Here is a 13,820-nt window from a genome sequence, read left to right as displayed (position 1 = left end):
CATCCATCCAAGATATTAATGAGATAGCTGAAGTGCAACAAGAGGAGGGATGGTGGCAGGCCCAAGAGCGGGATTAGGATCCGGGACAGGAGGGCAAATCCTTTCATCCATCATGGTTCATAAAATCGACCACTCCCTTCTGTTACATAGCTAACATATGCGCACATATTCGAACCTATCTGAACCCATATGTTTGGTTGCAATATATATATATATATATATATATATATATATATATATATATATATATATATATATATGTGTGTGTGTGTGTGTGTGTGTGTGTGTGCGTGCGTGCGTGCGTGCGTGCGTGTGTGTGTATAGACACACACACACATACATACATACATATATATATATATACATACACATATATATGTACATATATATACATATATATATATATACATACACATATATATGTACATATATATACATATATATATATACATACATATATATATATACATATGTATATATATATATATATATTGGTCTCCAGTTGATCAAATCCCAATCCAAATTCGATCAGCTCCCTATCTCTTAGATCAATGCACATCTCAAAGCATGGGGGAATGGCTAACGGAGGGCTTGGATTACCATTTGGCTGATATGACTTTGTTTTAAAAAAAAAGAGCTCAGCTTTGAATGGAGCATGACGTAAGGCCACGTGCACCCCTCCTCCTATCTCTTCTTCCTCTCTCCCTTTCAAAATAGTCACCTTCTTCTCTCCCTAAAACCCACACTTTTCTTCTTTGGCCACCATTCTCGTCTCCTCTAAAACCCCCCACCTGCGGCCATAGTCCTCTCTACTTCTCTCTCTCTGACCATTATTCTCGTCTCCTCCAATGCCCCCCATCTGCGGCCGCCATCCTCTCTTCTTACCGCTCTTTGATCATTGTTCTCATCTCCTCTAAAAACCTCCACCTATGACCACTGTCCTCTCTTCTTCTCTCTCTCCGACTACTGTTTTTGTCTCCTCCGAAACCCCCCATCTGCGGCCACCATCCTCTCTTCTTCTCTCTCTCCGGCCATTCTTGTCGTCTTCTTCGAAATCCCCCCACCCACAACCACCGTCCACGTCTCCTCCGAACCCCACCCCCACCCATAGCCACCACCATCCTCTTTTCTTCTTTCTCTCCAGCCATCGTTCACATCCCTTCCGAAAGCTCCGAAGGCCACGCGTCTTCTCTCCAGCCATCATTCACGTCCCTCCAGTCTTTTATCCTCTTGAGGCTATAATATGGCTATTGTAAAAAAAATAAAGAAACACCTTTATGTATGGGGATGGAACTTTTTTCTCTGTTTCTTCTTGGAAGAAACTCTTCCAAATGATACTCTTTCCTTTCTATTATTGGCAAAACACATTTCTTCCTCTCTCTCCCTTTGTTTCTCCTTAAAAGAAATTCTTTCAAATGAAACCCTTCCTTCTCTCTCATCGGCAAAACATATTTTTTCCACTCTCTCCCTCTATTTCTTCTCGGAAGAAACTTCTACCCCATCTCTCTCCAACGTAAGCACCTTCCGACTCTCTCTCCATCGTAAATACGTCATCGGTTCTCTATCTCAAGTGTAAAGACGTCGTCGATTCTCTCTTCAGTACAAATATGTCACTGGTATTTACTTCACTCCCTCCCTCTCTTTTTCTCCAATGCAAAGACCTCATTGGCAAGATATATTCTAAATATTGTTACTCCATTAAAAGCTAAATATTTCATTGATTGTATCAAATATTTATGTGATATTTCTAAAAATTTATGATATTAAAAATATAGAGACTCTTCAATTAGGATAATCCACACATAGTTTAATTCATAAGAGGGTGGATGGTTAGTCTTTGAAATTTTGATTCATTGGATAAGAATTATTACTATGATATAGAAAATAATCATAATTAATATATTTATTATTATATTATTTAGATAAAAAAGTATTTAATAACAAAAATTTGTTCTCGACAAATGTTAGTGAAAGCTGCATGTTAATAATTAATTTATGTTTATTCAATTTTAAAAAAATATTTTTCTATGACTTAGTGGATGGTTGTACTTTATGCAGATAGATAATTTCAAAGCCTACATCAGTAACAGTTCATCTGAGGAAGAAAAATTTGACGACCATGTAGGCTCACCAATGTTTTAGATCACATGGTTATAATTTTACTATGATGGGCACTATTTTGAGTTGGATAGATGATATAAGTAAATGATGTACATGATTTATTCCATCACTAACATGTAAAGATATATAGCTATACATAGTTGTGAATAAATATATGACTCTTATATAACAATATAATTTGGACTGTTAGATTTTGTATATCTAATGTTACATTGATGATTATGAAGTTCAGATATTTACTTTATGTATTATGTTATATTTTTTTTGACTTAATGGTGTAGGAAGATTTAGTTACATGAGAATCAATTTTATTCTCTGTGATAGATGCAATGGAGTTTTTGATATGTGAGTTTGTTCTTTATGTTTATTTAAGTTTGTTTATAGGTTGTGTTCATGTTTATTAATAAGTCCAATAATTATTCAATTCTATTATTTGTGTGAGAATTATTTTATAGATGATTTTGTGTCGAAGTTATCCTAGGTCAATTTATGCTTGTTTGCAAGGGAAGTGGTTTTTATTGTGCGTTTAGGATCTGGTTACTCATTGTTTCTGAGATCATAGAGAGGATAAACACATACCATCGTAGAATAAACATGAATCATCATAGAATAAACAAAAACTGACTATAATAAATATAAATTATTAGAGGATAAACACAAACTCCAAATAATAAATATAAACAGATCTAAGATAAATGCAAACTATCCAGATTCTTCTCTACCTTTTATGAATCTATGACTGGATAAATATAAACTATCTCAGGATAAACACTAACTCTGTATGATAAACAAAAACAATGCATAATAAACAGAAACTCTGTAATGATAAACAGAAACTGTCAAAGATAAACATAAGCTGACAAATCAAAAGTCGATCCTAAGAGAGAGAAAGTCGACCCTGACATGCTGAAGTGGAGCTAGGACACCCCATTAGTCGACCCCTGCTGAGCAACAGATGCAGATAGTTTGTATTTATTCTTAATAAGCACAAATTATCCTAGAATAAATACAAACTCTGTATAATAAATAGAAACTATATATAATAAATAAAAGCTCTACAATGATAAACAGAATTATTCAAGATAAACACAAACTCGAAATCCAAAAATTAGATGACCTAATGGATAAATAACAAGAGAGGAGGATAAATACTAAGTCCTGCTGAAATAAATATAAACTATCAGAGAATGAATATAAACTCTAAATAATAAATACAAACTGATGCAGGATAAACACAAACTATCTAGATTCCTCTCTACCTTTTATGAACCCATGACTGGATAAACACAAACTATCCTAGAATAAATACCAACTCTATATAATAAACAGAAACTACGCATAATAAATAGAAACTCTACGACGATAAATAGAAACTGTCAAAGATAAACACAAACAAAGACTCTTCAATAAAAGATATCCAATGGATAAATCCCAAATCCAAATGAATTTTAATTTTAAATTCTAAAGTCTTTCCAAATTTTATAAGATGCTGCCAGACGAACTTAGGGATAGCATTGTATATGGGTCAGATAAGCCAATATCTATATCTATCTCGTAATTAATTAAAATTTTATATCCATATCCATTCAATACCTATCTCGAATCGAATATGGTTGGTTGAATGGTGTTACTTCTTGGTAAGATGGCGGTGCACAATATACTATGTGTTGGTTTAATAGGGCTTACCTATGCGATGTGCTTACCTCGCACCATTCAGCAATATTATTCATGAGCTGCTCACCTCCTACTCATTCGTTCAGGGGTCGAGAGATGGAGGGGTGGTGGAGTGGAGGGAGAGGTGGACGGTTTGTTCTTCAGTTGAAGAGAGAGGGGTGTTCTAATGAGATATAAATGGATTAGAGAGAGAGGGAGAGAGAGAGAGAGAGAAAGATAGGGGTGGAGGGGTTTTTTTAGTTTAATTGGTATTAGAGATCAATATGTGGTACTAATCGATTTTTCTTTTAATGTTAGTGAGAGAATGTACAAGTGACATTCATTTGGTACTATATTTCAATATCACTAAGAGATTTCTAAGAGAAAATCCCTGTCTAATATAATTTTTTTTATTTTTAAAAATATCTTATCAATACCAAGGGATTCATCTCTTAGTAAATCTTCAAGGGACATAACTTACAATACAAATCCTTTGGTGAAAATAATTAAAATAATCACTCACTGATCCCTTATAAATTATCGAGTGATTTTCAAGGGATTTATGAAGGACAATAAATTCCTCACAAATCACTTAAAGATTTCTTAGTGAAACTAGGTTTTGAATGCAACTTAATGTCCCTTGAAAATTCTTTTCCAATCCCTTAGTGATTTTTCGAGAGACAAATCCCTTGATGATATCCCTTAGTGAAAGGCTGATTTTTGATAGTGAAATGATCTTATCTATTAATTTTTCCATCTTTTCTTGATTTTTCCTATGTCTCTCCTTAGGTTTTGCACTATTTTTCCCATCCTGATGAGCTTGAATCTGATGGGAGGCTTGAAACGGCCAACTATGGAAGCTTAGACGATGGGGCTCAGAGCGATCGACTAATCTTAAACGATGGCTTGGGTTTTATGATGGGTGCTAATATATAAGAGTTAAAATAAGTATAAATATATTATGGATCAATATAGAAATTATTTAAAATTTTTGATTAGTGGTTAAGATTGAGGTTAAGCCATTTAAAGATTAGAGACTCAAATCCTCGTATAATCTCATTATACATCTATATTATATTTTTTTAAAAATTTATAAAATATGTATAATCTAGATCAGATAGTGGGTACCTAATGGACAAATCTCAAATTGGGCTCCACCCTGATTGCCACTGTGTATATCTCAAAAAATATATGAAAAGTATATCTTGATCGTCCCGAACACCACCGTATGTGAAAAGTATAGTCAGTCAAAGTTTGGTCAATAACAGCCCGACGGTTTACTTGCATAGACTTATTCCTATCATATTTGGTGCCGAACTCCTTGGTTAGATATTCTACAACATATAATAAGTAGATGAATGCGATCTTAGCTGAACCACTAAAGTTTTGTAGTATTTAAATTTTTAGCAAAATTTATTTTACTCTATATCAAAAAATTTAAAAAATTAAATCATACATATCTAAGAAAGAAAGAGTATTATATTAAAAAATAATTTTAAATATTTTAAAAATATTACATAAAGCATACTCGAATTTTCTAAAGTTTTTATGGTACTTATTTTAACATTTATTTTTTTCATAATTTTATAAATTTTTTTTAAAAAATAAAAAATATAATGACTTTTATGATAAAATATTTTTTGCAACAATATTTAAAATTATATATTTTTTTTATAATGATATCATTTTAATGCTTTGTAAATAAAATGATACTGTTTTGTATAACCCATTTGCAACAAAAATTAAGAAACATATAATAGCTTTTTGTGACAAAATAATATTTGTCACAAAAAATTAAAAAAAAAAGAGAACAAAAGGAGGAATTTTATTTTTTTTTGCAACAAATAAGTCTTTGTCACAAAAAAATATATTGATTTTTTGTAACAAATATTTTTATCATAATAAACTAAAAAAGGAGGAAATAAAAAAAATTATTTTTTCTAATAATGAAGCTTTGTCACAAAACATATATATTGACTTTTTGTAATAAAATATTTTTATCACAATAAATTTAAAAAAGAAGAAAATCTAAATTTTTTGCAACAAACAAACCTTTATTACAAAAAAATATATTAATTTTTTGTAATAAATATTTTTATCATAATAAATTAAAAAAAAGAAGGAATCTAATTTTTTTTGTGACAATCAAGCCTTTATCATAAAAAAATATATTAACTTTTTGTAACAAAATATTATCATCACAATAAATTTAAAAAAGAAACAATAGGAGGTGTTGGTGCAAAAATCCGCCTGCGTCGGAGAAACTGGAGTTGAGGAAGCCGCGGTCGCCGCCGGGACCTGCAAGGGAAGTCTAAACCGGAGGTGGGGTTGCTCCGGCAAGACCCTCCGACGCTCAAGTCAGTTCTCTGCCTCAACAAGAATGGAGTGCTCGAACGGAGAATTTAGCAGAGTTTTGAGATAAGAAAAATGAGCTTAGAGAATAACGTATCTGGATCCCCTTTTATAGGCAGAGGGGGCGACGGATTGATGGTGACACCTGCAACCGTCTGGTAGTGGGCCGCCCACGGTCAGGAAAATTAATTGCGGAGAGTGGTGGGGCAGACTCGTGGCTGTTGTCATAGTCTGCTATGTATGGCCTGTTGCGGATAGTGGGGCGGCGTCCGTTGCCGCTAGCTGTCAGTGAGTAGTGGGATCGTGCAGCACCTGCCGCAGGGAGCGGGACAGAATCGTGGCCGTTTGCTACAGCCTGTCAGGGAGTAATGGGTCCGCTGCTGGAGCCGCGTAGAATCCGCTGTAGGACCTGGAACAGGATCATGATTGTTGTCGCGACCTGCCGAGGGGGTGCGGATCTGTCGATTGAGGTTCGGCCGCGGTTGGAGTCCGGCCTCCGTAGGAGCCCGGGCGGAACCGCTCTGATGTCGAAGGTGGAGCCCGGCTCCCGTAGGAGTCCGGGCGGAGCCGTTCTGATGTCGGAGGTGGAGCCCGGCTCCCGTAGGAGTCCGGGCGGAGCCGTTCTGATGTCGGAGGTGGAGCCCGGCTCCCGTAGGAGTCCGGACGGAGCCGTTCTGATGTCGGAGGTGGAGCCCGGCTCCCGTAGGAGTCCGGGCGGAGCCGTTCTGATGTCGGAGGTGGAGCCCGGCTCCCGTAGGAGTCCGGGCGGAGCCGTTCTGATATCGGAGGTGGAGCCCGGCCCCCGTAGGAGTCCGGGCGGAGCCGTTCTGATGTCGGAGGTGGAGCGATCTCGTAGGAGCCCGGCTCCCGTAGGAGTCCGGGCGGAGCAGCGCTTGCTGATGGTGGTGGAGCCCGGCTCCCGTAGGAGTCCGGACGGAGCAGCGCTTGCTGATGGCGGAGGTGGAGCCCGGCTCCCGTAGGAGTCCGGGCGGAGCAGCGCTTGCTGATGGTGGTGGAGCCCGACTCCCGTAGGAGTCCGGACGGAGCAGCGCTTGCTGATGGCGGAGGTGGAGCCCGGCTCCCGTAGGAGTCCGGGCGGAGCCGTTCTGATATCGGAGGTGGAGCCCGGCCCCGTAGGAGTTCGGGCGGAGCCGTTCTGATGTCGGAGGTGGAGCGATCTCGTAGGAGCCCGGCTCCCGTAGGAGTCCGGGCGGAGCAGCGCTTGCTGATGGCAGTGGAGCCCGGCTCCCGTAGGAGTCCGGGCGGAGCAGCGCTTGCTGATGGCGGAGGTGGAGCCCGGCTCCCGTAGGAGTCCGGGCGGAGCCGTTCTGACGTCGGAGGTGGAGCCCGGCTCCCGTAGGAGTCCGGGCGGAGCCATTCTGATGTCGGAGGTGGAGCCCGGCTCCCGTAGGAGTCCGGGCGGAGCCGTTCTGATGTCGGAGGTGGAGCCCGGCTCCCGTAGGAGTCCGAGCGGAGCCGTTCTCGTAGGAGCCCGGCTCCCGTAGGAGTCCGGGCGGAGCAGCGCTTGCTGATGGCGGAGGTGGAGCCCGGCTCCCGTAGGAGTCCGGGCGGAGCCGTTCTGATGGGAATTTCGGCCGCGGATATTTTATACCCAACACCAGTCCCCCTACTTCCAAGTTTGAATTTCAAGCGAAGGAAGTACACAGAGAGAGAGATGCGCAGCCGAAATTGCCCCCTCGATCCCTGTGCGCAGCTGCCCCCACTTAATGTGCGCGTGTCAGAATCCGTTTTTTGGCAAAGGCAACTTGAAAAGTCTTTTCGAAACCTCCGTTGAAATGCGATCCCAGGCGTCGCTCTGTGGGAATCTGTGAGCGGTCAACCCTCGATAGCAACGAAGCGGATAAGCGCGACACGCGGCACACACCATCTGGCCCAGGAATTCTCGCCGTCATAACTGCGCCAGGATCCGCCGGCTATTTAAACCCTTCGATCCATTCACGGTCTCATCCTGGCGTTCTTCTTTTCCCCTGAGAGTCTTGCTCCCCTCGTGCCAATTCTCGCCGCCTTTTGCCCATCAATCCTTCTCTGAGGGTTTCCACACCATGTCCTCAACTCTGGAGGCTGTTCTTGAGGGGATTGTTAGGGCTCGGAGGAAGGTGAGGAGGAGGAGGACAGTCGGTGAGAATCTCTGTCATCTCAGAGGGGGCCCAAGGAAGAATTCCTTCAACAACAGGGGTTTAATATCGGGGGCTGTTGTAGAAGCTATTCTGCCCGCGAATTTCGGAGCAGTAAGGCGGGGCAATATCGGTCAAGAGGGCAGAATAGACGTCACAAGTCATGACGGGATCCTTGACGCCGTCGGGGCCAAGGGACCAGAGACGGTCGACGGTGGGGCGGTAGAACTTGTTGCGGAGACGGTGGAAGTAGCGCATGCCGACCTTGCCGGAGCGTCTCAGGTTGCGGCCGTCATGGCTACGGCTCTTCTTGAAACAGGTCTTCGTTACTGCCGTTGTTACCCCCGCCGCCTTCGGAGATCAATCCCACCCCTTCCTCGCTAAGGTCGGAACTTTGGGGACAGAATGAAGAGAGATGGGGCGAGAGATGTTACACGCACTGGAGAATGCGACTGAGAAGAACAGAGACGGGAAGAGGAATTTGCAGCTTGGATCGGCTTCCGGTTCATCCTGCCCGAACCGTGCTTTGCGAGACATGTATTTTCTTTTTCTCTTTTTCTGACCCGTCGGGTCCTGTAACGTGTGCTTCTATCAAATAAAATAGTGATTTCAGTACCTTGTTTACCTCTCGTGTCAAATAATTGTCTGCCGAACTTCTTTCCTTCTTTTTGCCTGTGTCATGCCGTTCCAAGACCGTCGGCGACCTTTTCAGTTCATGTGGGGTCGTCCTTCGCCGGGCTTCTTTTCGGTTTTTCCTGCCGTTAGGAGATATCCACTTGTTAGGTTTGCTGGGATCTTTCTCCGCTGGAGTTGGGGCTAGGTTCGAAGAAGCTCCTGGAAGTTGAAGCAGCATAGTTTTCATAAGAAGTAGGGCAAGGTCTTTCTGTAATCAAAGTCATAAGTAAAGTCCAGCTTCCGTAGAAGTCCGGGCGGAGCCGCTCTGATGTCGAAAGTGGAGCCCGGCTCCCGTAGGAGTCCGGGCGAAGCCTTTTCGTGGCGGAACCCGGCTCCCGTAGGAGTCCGGGCGAAACCTTTTGGTGGCGGAACCCGGCTCCCGTAGGAGTCCGGGCGAAACCTTTTGGTGGCGGAACCCGGCTCCCGTAGGAGTCCGGGCGAAACCTTTTGGTGGCGGAACCCGGCTCCCGTAGGAGTCTGGGCCTTACTCCCCGCTCATGTCAGGACGAGGTTCTCCTCCTGTTCCTGACAGGGCTGCGGGGGCACGTATGGGCGCTGCGAGGCCTCTCCCCCGTCCGGTCTAAAGGAACCGGGCCTTCGACTTTGCTCAAGTTAGGGCGAGGTTCTCCTCCTGTCCCTAACAGGGCTGCGGGGGCACGTATGGGCGCTGCGAGGCCTCTCCCCCCGTCTGGTCTAAAGGAACCGGGCCTTCGACTTTGCTCAAGTTAGGGCGAGGTTCTCCTCCTGTCCCTAACAGGGCTGTGGGGGCACATATGGGCGTTGTGAGGCCTCTCCCCCCATCCGGTCTAAAGGAACCGGGCCTTCGACTTTGCTCAAGTTAGGGCGAGGTTCTCCTCCTGTCCCTAACAGGGCTGTGGGGGCACATATGGGCGTTGTGAGGCCTCTCCCCCCATCCGGTCTAAAGGAACCGGGCCTTCGACTTTGCTCAAGTTAGGGCGAGGTTCTCCTCCTGTCCCTAACAGGGCTGTGGGGGCACATATGGGCGTTGTGAGGCCTCTCCCCCCATCCGGTCTAAAGGAACCGGGCCTTCGACTTTTGTAAGATTGTGTTCTCGTTTTTGATACCGTCTGCTTGAATTGTCCCTAGACAAGTGGGCACACATTTTTCGATTAGGATGAAATCACTGGTAGTATACCCGTAAGTTTTCTGAGTTCCATGGTCGCGGGAGGTCGGCCCCTCCGAGCTCCTTAAGATAATAAGTCCCAGGTCGGACTACTTCTTTGATCTCATAAGGTCCTTCCCAATTTGGGGCTAGCTTCCCCTGGGCCTGCGGCTGTGAGACAGCAGCTCGTCGGAGTACAAGATCCCCCGCTCTAAATGTCCTGTTCTTGACTCGGGCATTATAATATCGGGCAACCTTCTGTCTGTAGGCCGCCATTCGGACCTGAGCGATCTCCCGCCTTTCTTCCAGTAGGTCGAGGTTGGCCCTGAGATTTTGTGCATTCTGGGGTTCGTCGAACGCCACGACTCGTGCCGACGGGAGTTTAAGTTCGATCGGGATGACGGCTTCTGTACCAAAGGCTAGAGCAAAGGGAGTCTCTCCCGTAGGCAACCTCCGGGTAGTTCGGTACGCCCATAGCACATGGTAAAGCTCGTCCGCCCAAGTTCCTTTCGCTTTTTCAAGCCTTGTCTTGATTTCCTGCAAAAGGGTTCTGTTCGTTACCTCGGCTTCGCCGTTTGCCTGGGGATGGGCCACTGATGTGAACTTGTGGGAGATGTTTAGGTCTTCACAGAATTCAGCAAATCTGGCTTCCGTGAATTGCCGTCCATTATCAGTGATCAGTGTTCGAGGTAAACCGAACCTACACACTATTGATTTCCAGACGAAATCCTGCACTTTCGCTTCTGTGATTTTGGCTAGTGGTTCGGCCTCGACCCATTTGGTGAAGTAGTCGATTGCTACAAGGAGAAATTTCCTTTGACCGGACGCCATGGGAAAGGGGCCAAGAATATCCATCCCCCATTGCGCAAAAGGCCATGGGGCACTCAGGGGTGTGAGCTCGGTAGCAGGTTGTCTCTGGACGTTGGCGTACCTTTGGCATCGATCGCATTTTTTGACATATTCGATTGAATCATGATGCATTATGGGCCAGTAGTACCCTTGACGGAGTAGTTTGTGGGATAGAGATCTGGCACCCAAATGGCTTCCACAAACTCCCTCGTGCACTTCCCATAAAGCGTAGTCGGCTTCTGAGGGTCGGAGACATCTCAAGAGAGGCAAGGAGTACGATCTCTTGTACAATTTGCCCTCATAGAGGATGTACCGGGATGCCTGATTTTGGAGTTTTCGGGCCTCTTTCGCGTCTTGGGGGAGAATCCCATCTCTAAGATAGGTTATCAGCGGGTCGACCCAGCTGGGCTCGTGGTCAATATCCATTATGAGCTGCGGTTCTTCCGTACTTGGGTGCTTTAAAACTTCAAAGAGGATGCCTTTGGGCAATTCGGCCGGAGCCGATGTTGCTAGCTTGGAGAGAAAATCGGCTCTAGCATTCTCCGATCTTGGAATTTGTTTGATGTCGAAATTGTTGAAGGCGGGGGTGAATTCCTTCACCTTCTCAAGATATTTGGCCATACTGTCCTCCCGCGCTTCAAGGCTCCCGCTGACTTGTCCCACTATAAGTTGGGAATCGCTGTGCACCCGGAGTTGGTTTATTCCAAGCTCCTTAGCGACCCTCAATCCTGCGATTAAAGCTTCATATTCTGCTCCATTGTTTATTGCGGGGAATCCAAAACGCAGAGCGTACTCCGCGACGACTCCCTCCGGGCTGGTCAAGATCAGGCCTGCACCAGCGCCCGCCATGTTGGAAGATCCGTCCACGTGGAGGGTCCAAAAGCCATCGAAGGAACTGGCTTCTTCGTCGGAGGAGTCCGGTTGAGTCTTCAGGTCGTCAATTTTGCTTTGCTCAGGTTCGGCCTCCTCAGGGACGGTGCATTCTACTATGAAATCCGCCAATACCTGGGCCTTTATTGCCGGCCTAGGCTGGTAGTTGATGTCGAATTCTGTGAGCTCGATTGCCCATTTCGCCATTCTCCCAGAAATATCAGCTCGGTGCAAAACCGCTTTGATCGGTTGGTCGGTGAGCAACGTCACCGTGTGCCCTTGAAAGTAAGGTCGGAGTCTCCGAGCTGCAATCAACAAAGCGTAGGTCAGTTTCTCTAATTTAGTATACCTGGTCTCGGCGTCCTTTAGCACGCGGCTAATGTAGTAGACCGGCCGCTGGATTTTTATTTCTTCCTTGACAAGGACTGCCGCGAGGGATGTGGGAGAGACTGCCAGGTACAAAAATAACTCCTCCTCAGGTTCGGGCTTTGCCAGTAGTGGAGGTGAGCTAAGGTAGCTCTTTAATTCCTCGAATGCCTGTTGACATTCAGGGGTCCAACAGAAGTTCTTCGGCTGTATGAGGGTTTGGAAGAAGGGCAAACATCGCTCAGCCGACCTCGCGACAAAGCGATTAAGAGCTGCGATCCTCCCAGTGAGGCACTGAACCTCCTTGATCGACCGCGGGGCGGCCATCTCCTGGATGGCGCGAATTTTCTCCGGATTGGCCTCAATCCCACGCCCCGACACCATGAAGCCCAGGAACTTTCCTAAGGTTATCCCAAAAGCACATTTGGTCGGGTTCAGCTTCATTCTGTATTTTCGAAGAGCGCCAAAAGCTTCCTCGAGGTCGGCAACATGATTTTCGGAAGATCTACTTTTCACGAGCATATCGTCCACGTACACCTCCATGTTTCGGCCGATTTGTTCTTTGAAGATTTTATTTACCAACCGCTGATAGGTTGCGCCTGCGTTCTTGAGGCCGAACGGCATAACCCTGTAGCAGTAAAGGCCGCGACTATTGATAAAAGCAGTCTTTTCTTCATCTTCCGATGCCATCCTAATCTGGTTATAGCCGGAGAATGCGTCCATGAAAGTGAGAAGCTCGTGGCCCGAGGTAGCGTCCACCAGTTGGTCGATCCTGGGCAGGGGGTAGCTGTCCTTTGGGCAAGCTTTATTCAGCTTTTTGAAGTCGATACACATCCTCCACTTGCCGTTTGCTTTCTTGACCAAGACAACATTGGAGATCCACTCTGGATAATTGACCTCCTTGATGAATCCGGCCTTGAGAAGTTTATCCACTTCCTCGGCTATCGCCTTCTGCCTCTCTGGGGCATGACTCCGGATTTTTTCTTTTGTTGGCCGATGTTTAGGGTCGACCGCCAGATGATGTTCCATGACCTCTGTCTCGATCCCCGGCATATCCGTCGGGACCCATGCGAAAACGTCCGCATTTCTTCGGAGAAAGTCCACGAGATGCGTCCGCACCTCCTCCTCCAAGTTGGAGCCAATCAACACCACGTGCTCCGCATTCCCATCATTCAAAGGAATTGGTATTAGGTCCTCGATCGGGCCGCCCCTCTCTTCAGTGAGGTCGTCGCGCGCATCCAACCCGTCGACTGGACAAAGGTCCGCTTGATCGCTTCTTTGCAGGGCAATATTGTAGCAGTGCCTGGCCAGCGCCTGGTCTCCCCGAACTTCTCCAATCCCTTTGTCAGTGGGGAACTTCAACTTCAAATGATAGGTTGAAACAACGGCTCTGAGGGCATTGAGGCCGGGACGGCCAAGAATTGCATTGTAGGCAGATGGCGCCTTTACCACCAGGAAATTCACCAGAGCCCGGGACTGCTTTGGATGCTGACCCGCGGTCACAGTTAGAGCTATCGTTCCTTCCGTAGGAACGGCGTCACCAGTAAACCCTATCAAGGGGGAGCACATCGGCCTTAGATGACCGCCAAGAGTGGTCATTCTTGAAAAGGCGTTGTAGAACAAGATGTCAGCCGAACTTCCGTTGTCGACGAGAACGCGACGGACATCATAATTTG

Source organism: Elaeis guineensis, chromosome 7, assembly GCF_000442705.2.
Source record: "Elaeis guineensis isolate ETL-2024a chromosome 7, EG11, whole genome shotgun sequence".
Taxonomy (NCBI): Eukaryota; Viridiplantae; Streptophyta; class Magnoliopsida; order Arecales; family Arecaceae; genus Elaeis; species Elaeis guineensis.
Note: the sequence above shows the minus strand (reverse complement) of the source record.